Source organism: Taudactylus pleione, unplaced genomic scaffold, assembly GCF_031769625.1.
Source record: "Taudactylus pleione unplaced genomic scaffold, aTauple2 ptg000041l, whole genome shotgun sequence".
In the NCBI taxonomy this organism is placed as follows: domain Eukaryota; kingdom Metazoa; phylum Chordata; class Amphibia; order Anura; family Myobatrachidae; genus Taudactylus; species Taudactylus pleione.
Window position 1 is genome coordinate 55,311,419 of NW_028284443.1, and position 15,245 is coordinate 55,326,663.

At 39.2% G+C, this 15,245-nt stretch overlaps 1 protein-coding gene across 1 annotated transcript in view; it reads right to left on the reverse strand.

Annotated features, from left to right (window-relative positions):
• Positions 1-15,245, reverse strand: part of HS6ST3 (heparan sulfate 6-O-sulfotransferase 3) — a 635,413-nt gene that overhangs the window by 130,373 nt on the left and 489,795 nt on the right. The gene's annotated exons all lie outside the window — the stretch shown is intronic.

The following is a 15,245-nucleotide window of genomic DNA, read 5'->3' on the forward strand; positions in this document are numbered from 1 at the left end:
GCATGTGCAAGCCCCGGAGTGACATAGAAACTCTGTCGCTCCGGAGCTCGCTACCAAAGGGGCGGCTGTCGATGTTGATCGACGGCTGCCCCGTTTGGTAGGCGGGCCGGGGGGGTGGTTTCCAAAATGAAGGCGTTCCTTTACGAACACCTACCATTTTGTGGGTGGCTGCACTAACATCATCAGTGATGTCAGTGGGGAGCTTCCTGCTCCATCAGAGCAGAAAGCTCCCTGGGGCTTACGAGTGCCCAGACCCAACATTAGGGTCAGGTCATAAGCCCCGATGGTCGCAATGGTGATCACCATCATGACCATCAACCTGGTTGGTCGTTAAGCTGTGGGTGGTAACCCACAGCTTAACGATCAACAAGGAGGCAGCCGTTAAGGATGCAAGCGGCCGCCCTGATTCAGTGCGACCGCCTCTGAATGAGGTCCAGAGTCTCCAGGTAGTCATTTTGATTAGCAAGTGAGATGTAAAATTAATATGTCACAATCCTGGTTCCCAGATATTGTACTCCAATCTCTAATTGCTAACCATAATGTTGTCAAGGTTAGCACTCACTTGAGCCTGTATGACATGGGTCTGATACAGACTTAATAAAAAATCAACCACATGGTCTGTTTAAAGATATGAAATGATCGACAGACTCCAAGTAGGAAGTTTCTGATCTCCAGACGCAATTACAATTAAGTCTCAGTTATCATTACCCAAATAATGGCCTATAGTACAGATATGTACAATAGCTTTAATAAGCTGAATCCACAGGCAAAATGGACCTGATAAGAATCACAGAGACCAATCTTAATAAATAAAGTTTAAAATGAGAAAGATACTCACAATGCTTAAAGTAGATACAAAACAATTAATAAGAATGACATACAAAGATAGTCTTAGGCAAATTTTTTTCTTATATTCAAAAATGGAAAACAATTTACAGTCTCTCTTACATGAATCTGTGGGTCTATACAAGAAGATGGAGCAATTCCCAATGTCTGATTGGCTCCCAAAGAACAAAGTTCTGCATGTGGGCAGGGGCATATGGGGCCCACACTGCACACCCTGCACCCATATTATCTAATACTTACCTCTCCGATGTTCCGCATTGGATGTCTCAGCCCTGCACAAAACGCTGAAAAATGGCCATGCCATTTCCCCGAAGACCTGTGCATGTGCCCAGAGTCTACTGATGCTGCAGTCGGTGGTCAGACGCGTCATTCTGCTGCTGGCCAGTGGGGAGAGAGGAGGGGGCCCCAGACAGGGAATGAGCACGGGCCCCCTCCTCTCTTAATACACCCCTGCATGTGGGATATGGTCTTTATCCCTATCTGGGTATCAGATTGAAGCCCCTTTCCTTGTTTTTCAGTGTCAATGCATATTAGCAAGGATACATCTTTCCAACACAACATTCTTTTGGTAGGGAGGGGTAGTGAGTGAAAATCCTCAGGCCAACCTCATGTAAGTGAGAAGGACAAGCCTGGAATGTATATGACCCCATAATTTTACCATTATCTGTCTGTTGGACAATTTGCTGGTGGTCCTAATGGGCTATACATAAATCTTCTGCCTTCCACCTCACATTACCTATGCTTAATTACAGCTGCAGCTAGATATCTGGTGATCATTCACAGGTCACCATGCTGGTAATTAAAAGAAATACACTTAATAAACACACAGAGTTACATGTTTCCTAATACCTTGTGATCCATAACATAATCACCACACAATGTTGGAATGACATTTTGTAAAGTTGTGCTCATGAGTTTTTTGGCAAGTAGTAGGTCTGTTTGGACTGCCATGGTTCAGATTTAAATCACTGGAGGCTATATATGGTGACTGGTGATGCATACATTTCTGTTACAGAAAAAGTAAGCAAGATCAAGGCAGAATCGGATAATTATAAGAAGATGAGAATTGATTGTGTCAAAATGTATTTACATTTTACTGTGTGAGTGTGAGTTGCATGCAGTAATGTAACGCTGATGGAAATTAAGTTGTGTTCAGAAAGTTTGAAGACCAGGGACCATATCCAAATAGACGCAAAAACGTTACGTTTTTGCATGCGTAAACTTTGCATGCTGTTCGCCTGAATGTGTCACTTTTCATATCTATCTGCCATTTTTCACACAAATTTTTCTTGGCGTTAGAGGCGAAAAGTGCCGGTGAAAATTGGGAAATTGGCCTGTACCCCAAAAAAGGAAAACTAACAATGCATAATAGTGTAGAAGTGTATTAGTGGCCAAACTCAAAGAGTTTGGGGTATTTAAATTGTGTCAAATGGCTGTCATATTAATTTTTTAGCACTTACTTGAGCCTGTATGATGGGGTCTGACACAGAGTTAATAAATAAACAATCATCTGATCTGATGGTGGAGCATAGAAATAGATGAAGAGTGTGGACTCGTAACAATCTGAGAGTGCTTTTTGCACTCCAACACATCCTATCTTTTTCTTACTTAGCTGCTCAGACTATGAATGCCTCCAAGAAGCTGAGTGGAATGTGCAATGTGGTCATGATATCACTGCAGAAAACCAGTAGAAAGAGGACTGGGCTCATTAAAAGACTCCTTTTTAACTCCAATATCTTTAGAGTGCGGGATTGTGCTTTAATATTGGTGCTGTCAATTTGTTCTTGTGGGACACCTGCCGGTCTGTATATCTAGAAAAACTTCTGGTTTTGACCACTACTTTGGACTCTGACATCACTCTAGATAACTTGACTACCCTTTGGATCTACTCCTTCCTTGACCTTTGCCATGGACCATGATTACTCTTTGCATTGCTGCCAGCCTAGATCATTGCTTGGATCTAGACTTATTACCTGCTCTGACCCCTGGTTGGCCTTGACATTTATTGAAGGCTTCCACAATGACACAGATCCTGGCCAGCTCCTGTACATGAACTATTACAGTATATTATTAGATGATTGTAGTCTACTACACAGGTTCTCAAACTCAGTCTTCAGGACCCCAAACAGTGCATGTTTTCCAGGTCTATTCAAAGAATCACAAGTGGAATTATTATCTCCACCTGTGACTCTTTTAAAATGTGTTAGTGAGTAATGAATACACACGTGCACCTGCTGGGTGACCAGGAAAACATGAACTGTGTGGGGTCTTGAGGACAGCATTTGAGAACCACTGGTCTACTATATACTGTATCTAGCAGTAGAGTCAGTCCCAGATTATGCCATGACCAGTGCATGCATAAAACCTAAGGACAATCAAATACCATTAAACATCTTTGACTCTGAGGAAAGGGGCCAGAGAATGGGAAGACCATGACAAGAATGGTTCTAGGGGTGTACTCTAGGAATTTTTACACCAGGCTCACAGAACTTTAAAGTAAGAGATGGAGATGTGGTGATTCAGGAGTATTTCTTGGAAGATACAACATGGAGAAAGATGCCTTCTTCATGACTCTGTGTCTGAGAGTGAGGCTGAAAGAGTTAATGATCATGAAGTTCCTCAAGTTATATTTACCACCCCTTTAAGATAATACTTTTAGTTATTTGTTTGATGATTATTTCATCAGTTACACTGTCATCATATCACCATTCATTTGTTTCTGTTTTAGATCAAATTTAGTTTGGGTGGCAGCTAATAATGTGAATGATATAGAATTAAACCTAAAATTGCAACTTCTCACATAAAAATGTGCCCACTTACATTTTTGTTGTTGTATTTTGAGTGTCATGTATCCTAATATTTATGTAATTTTCAATATAGAATATAAACATATCGTCTGCCACAATATGTGGTTGTAATCACTAACATGCGTTAGATATGTGGGACACACAAAGGCTTCTAGAAAGGTGTAACTATAAGATACGTGTAAGTAGAAATTGGACACAACTCTAGAGGCATGGTTGTCTTGCGTCTTATAGGTGAACACCCCTCACCCAGGCATTCAAGTGTAAGCTAACACAAGTTTAAGATATGCTCAAAATAAGGGTAAAAGTTGCCGACAAATTTGATGCATTTTTACTTGGCGCAGATGGCCTTCTATCCAACCGTAATCAAGCCTAACCCATTCAACTTATTTTAATGCTTATAGCAAATTTTTTTCATCCTTTTTCTGAAAAGACTACTTAGAATCAAAATTGTTTAACAAATCATATGTACTGTAACATGACAGATAATACTTCTGCCCCTTGCATTGATACTATCTGCTGTTACAGCTGCTGACTGGCATTGTGCATGACTGGTGTTTGATCTCTCTCTGGCATTAATCACTGTAACTAACTCTTTTTTGCTAGCAAACATTATTTTGAATTTACAACCACCTATTTTTATATTATTACGGGTCCAACATGTAATACAATATGTAATGATTTTTGCTATGTATGGCAACTGTATAATTCAGTGACTGAAATGGGCTAATTTATCAGTCAGAAACTTTTTAAATAATCATTTCAAGGATAACACGAATCCCCTTTTGTATTAAAACTTTTGAAGCTTCTGCCAGAAACTCGCAAACCATTCAAAGTAGATAAAAGATTACGGTGGAGTTGAGACAAAAATTCTGTAATCTTGTGAACATGGAAGACTATTTCTCATCCAAGCAATATCTGCTTCTAAAGAGGAAAAGGCAAAGAAAGTATCTTTTAAAATCTCATGGAAAAATAACTTGCCTCATATACAATTTAGCTACTGACAAATGTCATATTATCCCAAAACCAATATGTGTAGATAATAACGTTTTGCAGAGGAGATAAATCTAATTGATATGAGCAATTTTATATTTCTATGTCCCTAAACTCGTAACATCAGATCAAAAGAAGAAGCATCAGCACTGAGCTAACGTATCTGTAAGTGTCCAGCAAGATCCATATATGTGTGAGAAACATACGAGTGTTTTTGCACCCAATTTGTTTTTATTGGAATGCCCTAGGAAAGAGTGCTAGGTGCAGCGGCAGCATTGTGGTTTCATCTTTAACTGAAATGGTTAGATCCTTGGCTAAGAAGTTTAAACATGTTATAGACCATTAAACTAAAATATTTGTTTTTTTAACACTCCATTGGTTATAAGGTTGTCCTTGCTACCTTGCTGTGAATGGTTTCAACACAAAGCCCTGCTGGCAAAATAAGATGTACAGCCATACAAGCTTATGCTCACATGGCTCTCATTGAGTCGAATAGAAATCAGCAGTACTATTGATGCTCTCTCTTTGAGTGTATATCTTTGCAGTCCATCCACCCCATTTATCATCATCATCATCAGTGGCGGCCAGCAGAAGCCTATACTTTTACAAATGATTATACTGGAAACAGGCGTTTTTACATTTCCGGCTAGCTCTGAATAGCCCACAGTTGCATTGTAGAGCAGACACTAAGATTTTCCTACATGAGAATGCTCTGTTACAGCCAAGATACAATTCAGTTCTGCCCCCTGGCAAATGGAGGTGCAATTGAAATGCGTATGACTCTGCATCACTTGTAATTGACATATATATTTGTGTTTTGGAACACTGATGAATATAAAATGTTTCTATTACTTAAAAAAATGAGCACCTGTTAGTTTTCATCTAATTAATAAGTTACCATGCTACTGTACATAGATACACTAGAGCATAGAACTACATAAAACACTGAGATACACTAGGCTGGTACAGTATTTTTAATACATTAATATGTTCCAAAATATTAGCTGGAATTCAGTTCTTCAGTAAATACATCTATTCTCAAGAAATGTTTATTATTTGTATTTAAAGATTACTTTGAAAGTTAATAATCACTTATTCATGAGATAATAAAATTCAATATGAGGAGCACACAAGTAGACCAACAATATTGTGAGAAGGTAACACATTGTGTTATAAGTTAAACAAGTAGTTAGGATTAATATTGTCAAAATACAAGAGAATGAAATGAGAAAAGGATTTTTAAATGTCAGCAGCTACATGGGTAGAAAGAGGCTGTTGATTGAGCGTTGTGTAAAGAAAAATGAACTGCTAAATAGAGAGGAAGGGTTCGTAAAACAAACCAGCTGGTATCCTGGGGAATCTGATGATTAGCTTCAGGGGGACACATGATGAGTAAACATTGGCAGTAATAAGGAGCATGGCTTGAACACAAGCAATACACAAATTCCTAAACAGGCCAGATGGTGTGCTGAACTAAGCCACCACACTGCTGTGTTCAGTCAATGGTGTCATTTACGTTAAGTACCACTATAAAAGAATTAGTTACAATTCTACAAAGATAGTGTCTGTCTTTCTGACAAGACAGCATTGTCTAGTATCTATCTGTTCCTGAAAGAGTTATTGTCAATAAACATAGGAGTGCTGATAACTTAAACAATGTTCAGTTTGTGCGTTTAAATGTTCTTAAGTGTTTTCTTCTACAAGTGCGCCAGTCTGATATACCAAAAATGAAGATATATGCAATTCTCAAAGGCATTTGAAGCTCAATGTTTATATTAATTGAATTATTCCTAGTGCAAGAGAAAGCAAATAATAACATTGTTCTATGCTATTTATCTGTTTAGTCTTTGACCAAGCATAAAAGAAATTGCTAGTTTGCCATTCATAACACAGGTTTGCATATACTATACAACATTTCAAAAGAGACAATTAAAACATGAAGCCTTTAATTTGCAGACAGAAGAGTATCAAAATTGCACTAATTTGCTTATGCCAGTTTTTCTTTACTGGAAAAACTGCCAGTTGTGTTAAAAAGGTGACATGTCTATGGGGCATATTTATTATAAAATATTGCCATCATATTCCCCCAAAACACCCGTTTTCGTGAGATATCCACAAATATTTAGCATCACCCCAATGTATGAAGGAGAGACTGCAGCATATATTGGAGATATTTACTGCAGTCCTTCCATTTCTGACAGCAGCTCCTATGGGGGATGCGATGCTGTCGGATCTAACAAGCTCCTCCAGAACCCTCTCCGGCAATGGCCGCTGCCCATGTGTGATCAGTAGACTGCGCATGCATAAGAGTCCTGGCACAGGAATGAAGAGACTACTGATTAGTTCTCTTCATTCTGAGTACATCCCAAGGCAGGGATCTTTACAAAGCCCCTGTCCTTGCGTGTGCTGTATCATACATCTGGGCGGTATGATTGTATCCTGCAATGTGATTTTGGGTGCAAATAATATGCCCCGATCGCATTGTAAATGTGATTAGTAATAAATTGCTCCTATAAGAGGTCCAAAGATGAAGTCATTATTTTTTGTTTTTTGAATATCTTACTATCTTCCTTACTCACTTTTGCAGGACAAGAGTGTTATATACGGTTGAAATCACCATATTTTTGTGTCTGTTGTGTTTTTACAATCTTCTTGGTACTCTAGCAATACAAGTGCTTGGTCAGGCGCTTCTACTGAGACTAGACTGAGCACCTGTAAATAAACAAATTGGTTCCCTCCTCTTGGGAGAATTCTCAGCATTTTGTTGTACCCAAAGCTGTATGTCTTTGTGAGGAATCCTTTATCACCTAAGAAACATCCCAATCAACATTGGCCTTTCTCTTTATTCTTCATTAATTGCACCAATCTATCATGTCTCATATTACAAACTGGATACACTCTGTGGAATAAAATCTGTTCCTACCTCTAAACCTGAAATATTTGTTCAAGCCATTTCCCTGTAAAACCCAGATCCCTTACAGAGTGACTGTCAGGAACATGTTAACTTGCCATAGGTAGAATGTAGACAAGTTGATGTGTAGGCCCAGGTCTTACTGTACCAAGATAAAGCACTTTGCCATTACATCCACTACTTAAAAATATGTTCCGCAGTGCACATTTACTAATCTTATCATGTAATTTTGTTTTCACAGATACACTGTATTGAAGTCAATTACCCAGATATACTTTGTCCAAATCAACCTATTACTAAAACATTAGTATGTTGTAAATGCTATTTTAACAATTTTTCAGCTACTGGCTCGGAGTTTTGTTATTCATTACATTCTAAGTAGAAAATACTATCATAACAGATTGGTCCTGTCACTGAATGCACATACAAATTAAAATGTTTTTTTTCTTTCATTTATTTGGGCTTTTTAATCTTGTTGGGAACTAATACATCCATATTTTCGCTAGCTATTCAAGAATATAACAAACACAAAACAAAAAAGTCTGTTTACTTACGACTATACAGAGGATTTTTACAATTGTATTTTATTTCCTTGAAGATACATTTGATGTTTCTTAAAATGGAGAAATTAAACAAGTAATCTTCATGTGGTACTTTTTTTTTCAAATTGAGTATTTTTTATTGAAAATGTTTTCCAATTAAACAATACAATATAACAATAAAACAGCTAACAAAAAAACCCAATAATTATCACACATAAAAAGTGCAAAACATATTCATCATGAATATATAGTGCACCTAATAGAAATAGCACATCCAAATATGAAAAAGAGAATAATAGTATCAACATCATCTAGTACAGAATATACAATATATATTACGCTAGAGCATTAACACTTAAATGCCAGGGCCCATAATGTAGAAACCTCCATTCCCAATATGCATTAAATAATCACATTTACGCAGCATCAAGCAAGATCCAACCATAGTCTGAGTCCCAATCAATAAACATAACATAAAATTTAGAGTCTAGGTAAAGTATGTTGATCCGGCGGCAACTTAGCATATGTAGATTGTAACCATCTCTGCCAAATTTGGTCAACTTGGATTCAGCTTTACGAGTAGTAAATAAATACAGCTATATAAATACAGCTCATGAGATATTGTGGTATTAACTAGAGCAACCCACGCTTGAAACTCAGGACCCGTAGTAGCCATCCACGCTCTCGCTATGCAAACTTTGGCCAAGGTACATAAATTCAGAAGGTATTGTCTAGCGTACCTATCAAAAACATCCTCGGCCAAAGTACCAAGAGTACAAACTGCTGGCGTCAAAACAGATTGGGGTATATCTGATGATGCAATCCCTCCAATTACCTGGCCCCAGAAACTGTCCAGGACCAAAGGAGATGCCAAAAGGTCCCTTGGGAACACCCACATTTAGGACAAATATCATCAGCACATCCCCCAAAATGAAGGAGATGTACAGGGGTGAGGTAAGTCCTGTGCAGTATAAATAATTTAATTTGCTGGAATTGGTGGACAAGACTGAAAATTACACTTTTTCAATAAAGAAAATAAATCTATTTTATTAAGGTTGTGCCACATTTTCACTCATATGAGTTGTTTTGGTGTTCTGTTGTCAGTCATACTAATGCTGACTTCCTTTTTGCAACACTTTGTATCTGTGTTTCACATCTTCCCACCATACTGTGCTTTTATCATATGGCTTGTGAAGTGAGAATGACAGTAGCTGCATAAACCCTGCTAAAAATAGCATTTACATTTTTTTTTAGATGAAACTGAGGTAATGATTAACATATATATATTAACATATATAAACTTATTTAATAATATAATGGAAACATATAAGCACCATCCAGCAACAGTAGATTTGAGAGCTACTGTACATACTGCAAATATGCTTAGAATGTATCCTATGTGTGAATTACTCCTACTGTGCTTAACTTCAAATGTTTATTTTCATTGCTTAATTCATAAATTGCCCATAATGGTAATGGTGTTGTTATTTGCTAACTGTTTGTGTCAGTTCTAATAAAATGTTTGTGAAAATGCAAATCAATCTGACACAGCCCATTTTAGCACTATTAGCACAGTTCATCAACACAGAAAGAAGTTCCATTCACTCAGCAAACTCTTTATCCCCCTTATTACATTTCCCTAATAGTGTTGCAAATGATCCAGAAACTTATAATACACTGAGCTGCATTCAACCTATAATTTGCATTCATAAATGAAAATCAATTGAAGAATTTTGGTGAGCTATGAACTACAAACTAATGTCCTTCTCTAATGTCATTTGACATGTTCTATTCTATTGTGCCAGGCTAGCAGAGAGCAGCTATAAATAGCCATGTGATCAGGTCAGATTCTTACCTATGAACAGCAACACAATGAGCTGCTAAAATGAATAACACATATACGATTACAAGTTTCTAGAAATAATAGAGCACAAAATTATTATTGTTAATGAGTTGTACTTTATATATTTAATAAAAGTGTTTTTTGTTACACTGAAAGGATTATAACACCTAAAAATAAAGAGAAATAAAGAGAAATAAAAAGGAACCTCAACCAAGTCTTAAATTGTCACTATGTTAAGGTAAAATCATGAGGTTCAGTAAAATGATGAGCACATATTATAACCTCAGGTGACATTATAATATGCTTACGCTTAGATCTCGCGACAGCACTGGATGCGTTTGTTTCATAGATGGAGATGTATCTAAATCCTGTATGGTGTGAATGGTCATGTATACGGCTCCCAACTTATATTTTATGAATACCATATCTCTCTTCACTTAGCGCAACACTCACTGGTCAAGTCATTTTTTGGCAAACCAGTGTCCAGGATGAGTCCAGACCCACTCCTCACACTCTGCTCAGCACCCATGACCACATCACCATGATTTGTATTGAATTTCAAGCAATCTAACTATATACAGTATATATAGTACATATAGCTGTGTCCTCATACACTATTGCCGCAGTTGCACCAAACAGCCCTTCTCAGCTCACCAGGTATCATGCAACTCGGCTTGCACTAAGTATCTTTTTTGTGGCTTTTTTTCTCAAATATGCATCTTAAACCCAATGTGATGTGACAAAACCACTGAACGAGATTGCACTGATTAATTTGATATGTGATACTTGTACATATATGTGTCAATGCATCTGAGAGACATTTACTAAAGGTAGGTTTGGGGTAATTTACCTACTATTTACTAACCTACCATTTACTAAAGTCAAAACCAAAGGAAATTTGACCAAAACCCCAACTTAAAACACTTTTGATATTTATTTAATATAGACCAGAATAGGATCTGAAGATTTACTAGTAATCGGTTTTAAAACCACCCAAAATTCAACCAGAAAATGACAGCAAACCCACCCAAACAATAAACCTGCCTGAGGCAGATGAATTTTGGAGAAGCACTGTCCCCCCTCTGGAACAACCCCAGCCTTGGGCTTAAAGCCCAGGGTTATTCCCTGCTTTCCTTGTGGCGGTGGATGTGGGGTTAATAGTAGTAAAATGCATAATAATATTGTTTTGTTACAGATGGACTACATGTCCCAGGCATCCAACCTCGGCATGCTGGCACTTATGTAATGCCAGCAGGTCCAGACATTAAGGGCCCGCTTGCACCTGTAATCTGCCTGTAAAGAAATATTAAAATAGCCACATAACTCACACACCAACTGTTGTAATCCTTTACCAAATCCTTGGATGTCCTCATCTTCATTCCATGTATGACAGTTACGCCACGGTCACACACTGTACACAGTGTGTACAGTGCCAGACCCACACTGACAGGTCACTTGGGGACACTCACATAGAAATGAATAGAGAAATGAGAGAGGTCAGTTGCTATGGCATTGTCCGCTTTCAGCCAATCAGCATTTACCCAATAATTTCTATGACAGTGTCCCCAAGTCAGGTTAGGTTGGTGGTACATGTCAAAGTAATGTTCACATGAATGCGAGGACCCAAAGTTTCCAAGCAGAACACTGCCCAGAGCATTACGCTGCCTCTGCCATTTTGTCTTCTTCCCATAGTGCATCCTGGTGCCATCTCTTCCCCAGGAAATCAATGCACATGCATCCAGTCATCCAAAGAAAAAGTCATCAGACCAGGCCAGCTTTCTCAATTACTCAATGCTCCAGTTCTGACTCACATACCTATTATTGGTGCTTTTGGTAGTGGACAGAGGTTAGCATGTGCACTCTGACCGGTCTCCAGCTATATATACCCATATGTAACAAGCTGTGATGCACGGTCTATGTTCACTTGTGATATGTATCTGTTACCCATAGTAAAATGGACTACGCAGTAAAATGACCCTCTGCCCACAGGTAATATGCTCTGTAACCTTTTATGGCTTTAAATCACACCTTTTTTACACCCAGCGCTACAAAGCGATTATCCTGTTAATCAGTAGATACAGTCAGTGGCCCACAGATATTCCATTTTCCAACTTACAGAAGCAATATTTATTAGATCTATTATATGTGAAACTATTTTGTTCTGTATAGTTTAGATATTGATATTAAAATAAAATATAAACAATAATGAAATGCTTCATTTATTAATAATTATAATTGTATGATTTAGCTCTTCCAAACTTTAGTCCAGGCGTCTGTTAAAAAATATTTCATTAGAAATATGAAGCCTGTACCATGTGCTATATAATAGGTAAAAGAAATACAGGTGAGACACATAAAATCTCTTTGGAATTGGAATTTCCATGGAACTCTGCAGCTGGAATTTCAGCCATCAGAAAAGAAGCACCTTTGGCTTTTCCATTACGGTTGAATCATTATGCAACTATGGTGTGTTTGTTACACAGTAGAAAACATGATGTCTAGAAAGCAATGCCACCGAATGGTAGGTTCTAAAAGGGGTGAGATGGGTGGAGACATTGTCGTTGCTTGGAAGATAAAGGCTTACAGTGAATCCTCACAACAGTCTAAAATGAATATCTCATCGTCTGGTTTCATTATAATCTATCTCACACAAATGTTTAAAAGAACAGGAAAAGGTTAAATCAGATCAATATTTTATTGTTTGCAATGTTGTATCTTTCCTGTTTTAAACAGATGCTCCTGAATATGCAGCATTATTCACATTGTGCCAAGCACTACGCCAGGTAAATGCTGGCAGACATGTATGATGCATATTGAAACATTTCAGATCAATAACATCCGTGCTCCAAGTGGTCTCAAATTTTCAAGCCAACAATCTGTCTACAAAGGTTTTGTGCAGCAGATAGTTTACGCTGAAAGTTTATGTGACACTGAAGGAAAACAGATATTCCTTGTGTCAGTAGAGAAATAAAATATAATTTTGCATTGTAATGACACAGAAACCCCATGAAAAGCACAAATATAAATGTAACATATTTTAACTGTTCCTACGTAGCCTGGGTGATTTAATCGCTGTTGCCTTAGAAATGTTTCTAATAAATATGGTTTTAATTATTTAGATGCTCAGAGTCACAATCCCTATTTAAGCCAGGACCATAATTAGGGCAGTGCGTTTAGGGCCACTGCCCAAGGTGGAAAGCCCTGACGGGTGTTGCCACAGCTGCCAGACATTGCCTGATGGCAGCTGTTCCTGGTGCCTTGCTGTCTGAAGAGGTGACTGGATCCTGGCACCCTGCTCCACTGTGGCACATGTCCCAGCTTCCAGCAGCATCTCATGAGTGACAAAATGATGTTGCATCGTTGCTTGCCAGTGGAAAGGAGCTGAGAGAAAAGAGTCCTACGGTAAGTTAACTACTGGGGTGTTGTCAGGACTGCGACTATTTCAGTACATAAAGATAGACTACTTTTGCCAAAGTTCCATTGTGGTCATTGGAGGAGCTATCCTGCTTGCTGGAATGCTTCTCATTCAGGGGATAGAGTGTTAAACTGATCATCTGTTTCCCAGGTGTCGTCAGGTTGTGGGATTCCTAGATTGCTCATTATTTCAAACCTGATTCCATTTGGGTCACATGTTCTGAAACTTCCTATGGATCACAGACATCTAGTATAAAGCCTGTTAGTAACTGTGTCTCAGTGTCTGTGCAACGTTGCTTTCAGGTCTTTTCTTGGACTCCTGCCAGATCCCCGCTGTGCCTGTGGATTGCTGTGGACTTTGTTATATTCCAGATGAACTTCTGATGCCAGTTATCCGCTGCACTACAGAGCCCAGCATTCCTATTGTCTAAGTATTGCTTTTGCTCCATCATTGTACTTTCATCATTTTGCTGCACTTTACCTGTTGTCTTTCTGTTCCTGTGGATATTGAACTCATCCTTGTTACAGTTGTCAACTGCACCATTACAGTGTCATCTCCGCATCACGGGCTCAACCCTGCTCTGAACCCTAGCCACACCAGAGGGCTCAACCCTGCTACAATCTTCTCCCCATCACGGGGCTCAACCCCGCTCCATACTCTAGCCACACCACAGGGCTCAACCCTGCTACCATCCTCTCCACATCACGGGACTCAACCCCGCTCCGTACTCTAGCCACACCACAGGGCTCAACCCTGCTACCATCCTCTCCACATCACGGGACTCAACCCCGCTCCGTACTCAAGCCATGTTGCAGGGCTCAACCCTTTTCCAGAATTACATCGCATCACAGGGTTCAACCCTGCTTCAATCTTCTCTGCATTACCGGGCTCAACCCCACTACGAACTTTAGCCACGCTGCAGGGCTCAACCCTGTTCTGGAATTTCATCGCCTTACAGGGCTTAACCCTGCTCTGTCTTCACTATACCACAATCCTCAAGTTTTCTTCATCTCTCACTGCACTATAGGGCCCGGCCCTGTCCCGGAGCTATATTATTATGCAGGGCTCGCTCTGCTCCAGATTTCCATTACTACAGGGTTCTACCCTGGCCAAGGAACTCAATGGCATCCTGAGGTGTTACCCTCATATTAGACTCTGGGTTCTCTATCACGTTAGTTCTTATATGTTAATGACTGCATATATATTTGGGGATTCTCTCCTATACTTATTATTGCATATATGAATCTTTGTGCTGTTTGAGACTTTATATGAGACTTTGCTGATTATAATTCTTTTGAGAATAAATTCTATTTTACTTTTATCATGTGCTACTGAGTTTCATGGAAAGGTCATTCCTAAGACCACCCCAGTTTATTGTGCCTAGTAGGCTTGCCTCCCTCCAGGAGTCTCAATGCAGAGCATTCTGTATAAACAAGTTGGGAGCACAATAGAAAATATATCTATATATTGTGGCAAAACCAAGCTAGGTGGTGATAGTGAGCCGTGAAGTCTTTGTGGGGCTGGAGGGATCTACCCACACTGGTTAGAAAATGTAACTGTGACCACACCTAAGGGCTGTCTGGTGAACAAAGCCCAGGTGAGGGCTAATGAGGAGGCAGACCAGTCAGGCTTCCAGAGGAGACAGGGGGAATTGTAGCAGCTATAGAGCCCAGTGTGCTTGGAGGCCAGTGAGGACCAAGAGGCCAGTGTCCAGAACTGCAAGAGGTAGGGAGGACCGGACAACTTTGTGTGAAACTGTAGCAACCAAGCTGCAGGCTGGGAGGCCAGGTCCATACTTGCAGGAGGCAGGGAGGACCACTAAAGAGACTGCATGACTTTGTGGAAGTTAGGCCAGGGGGCCATATCTATATCTGTGAGAGACAGGACTACA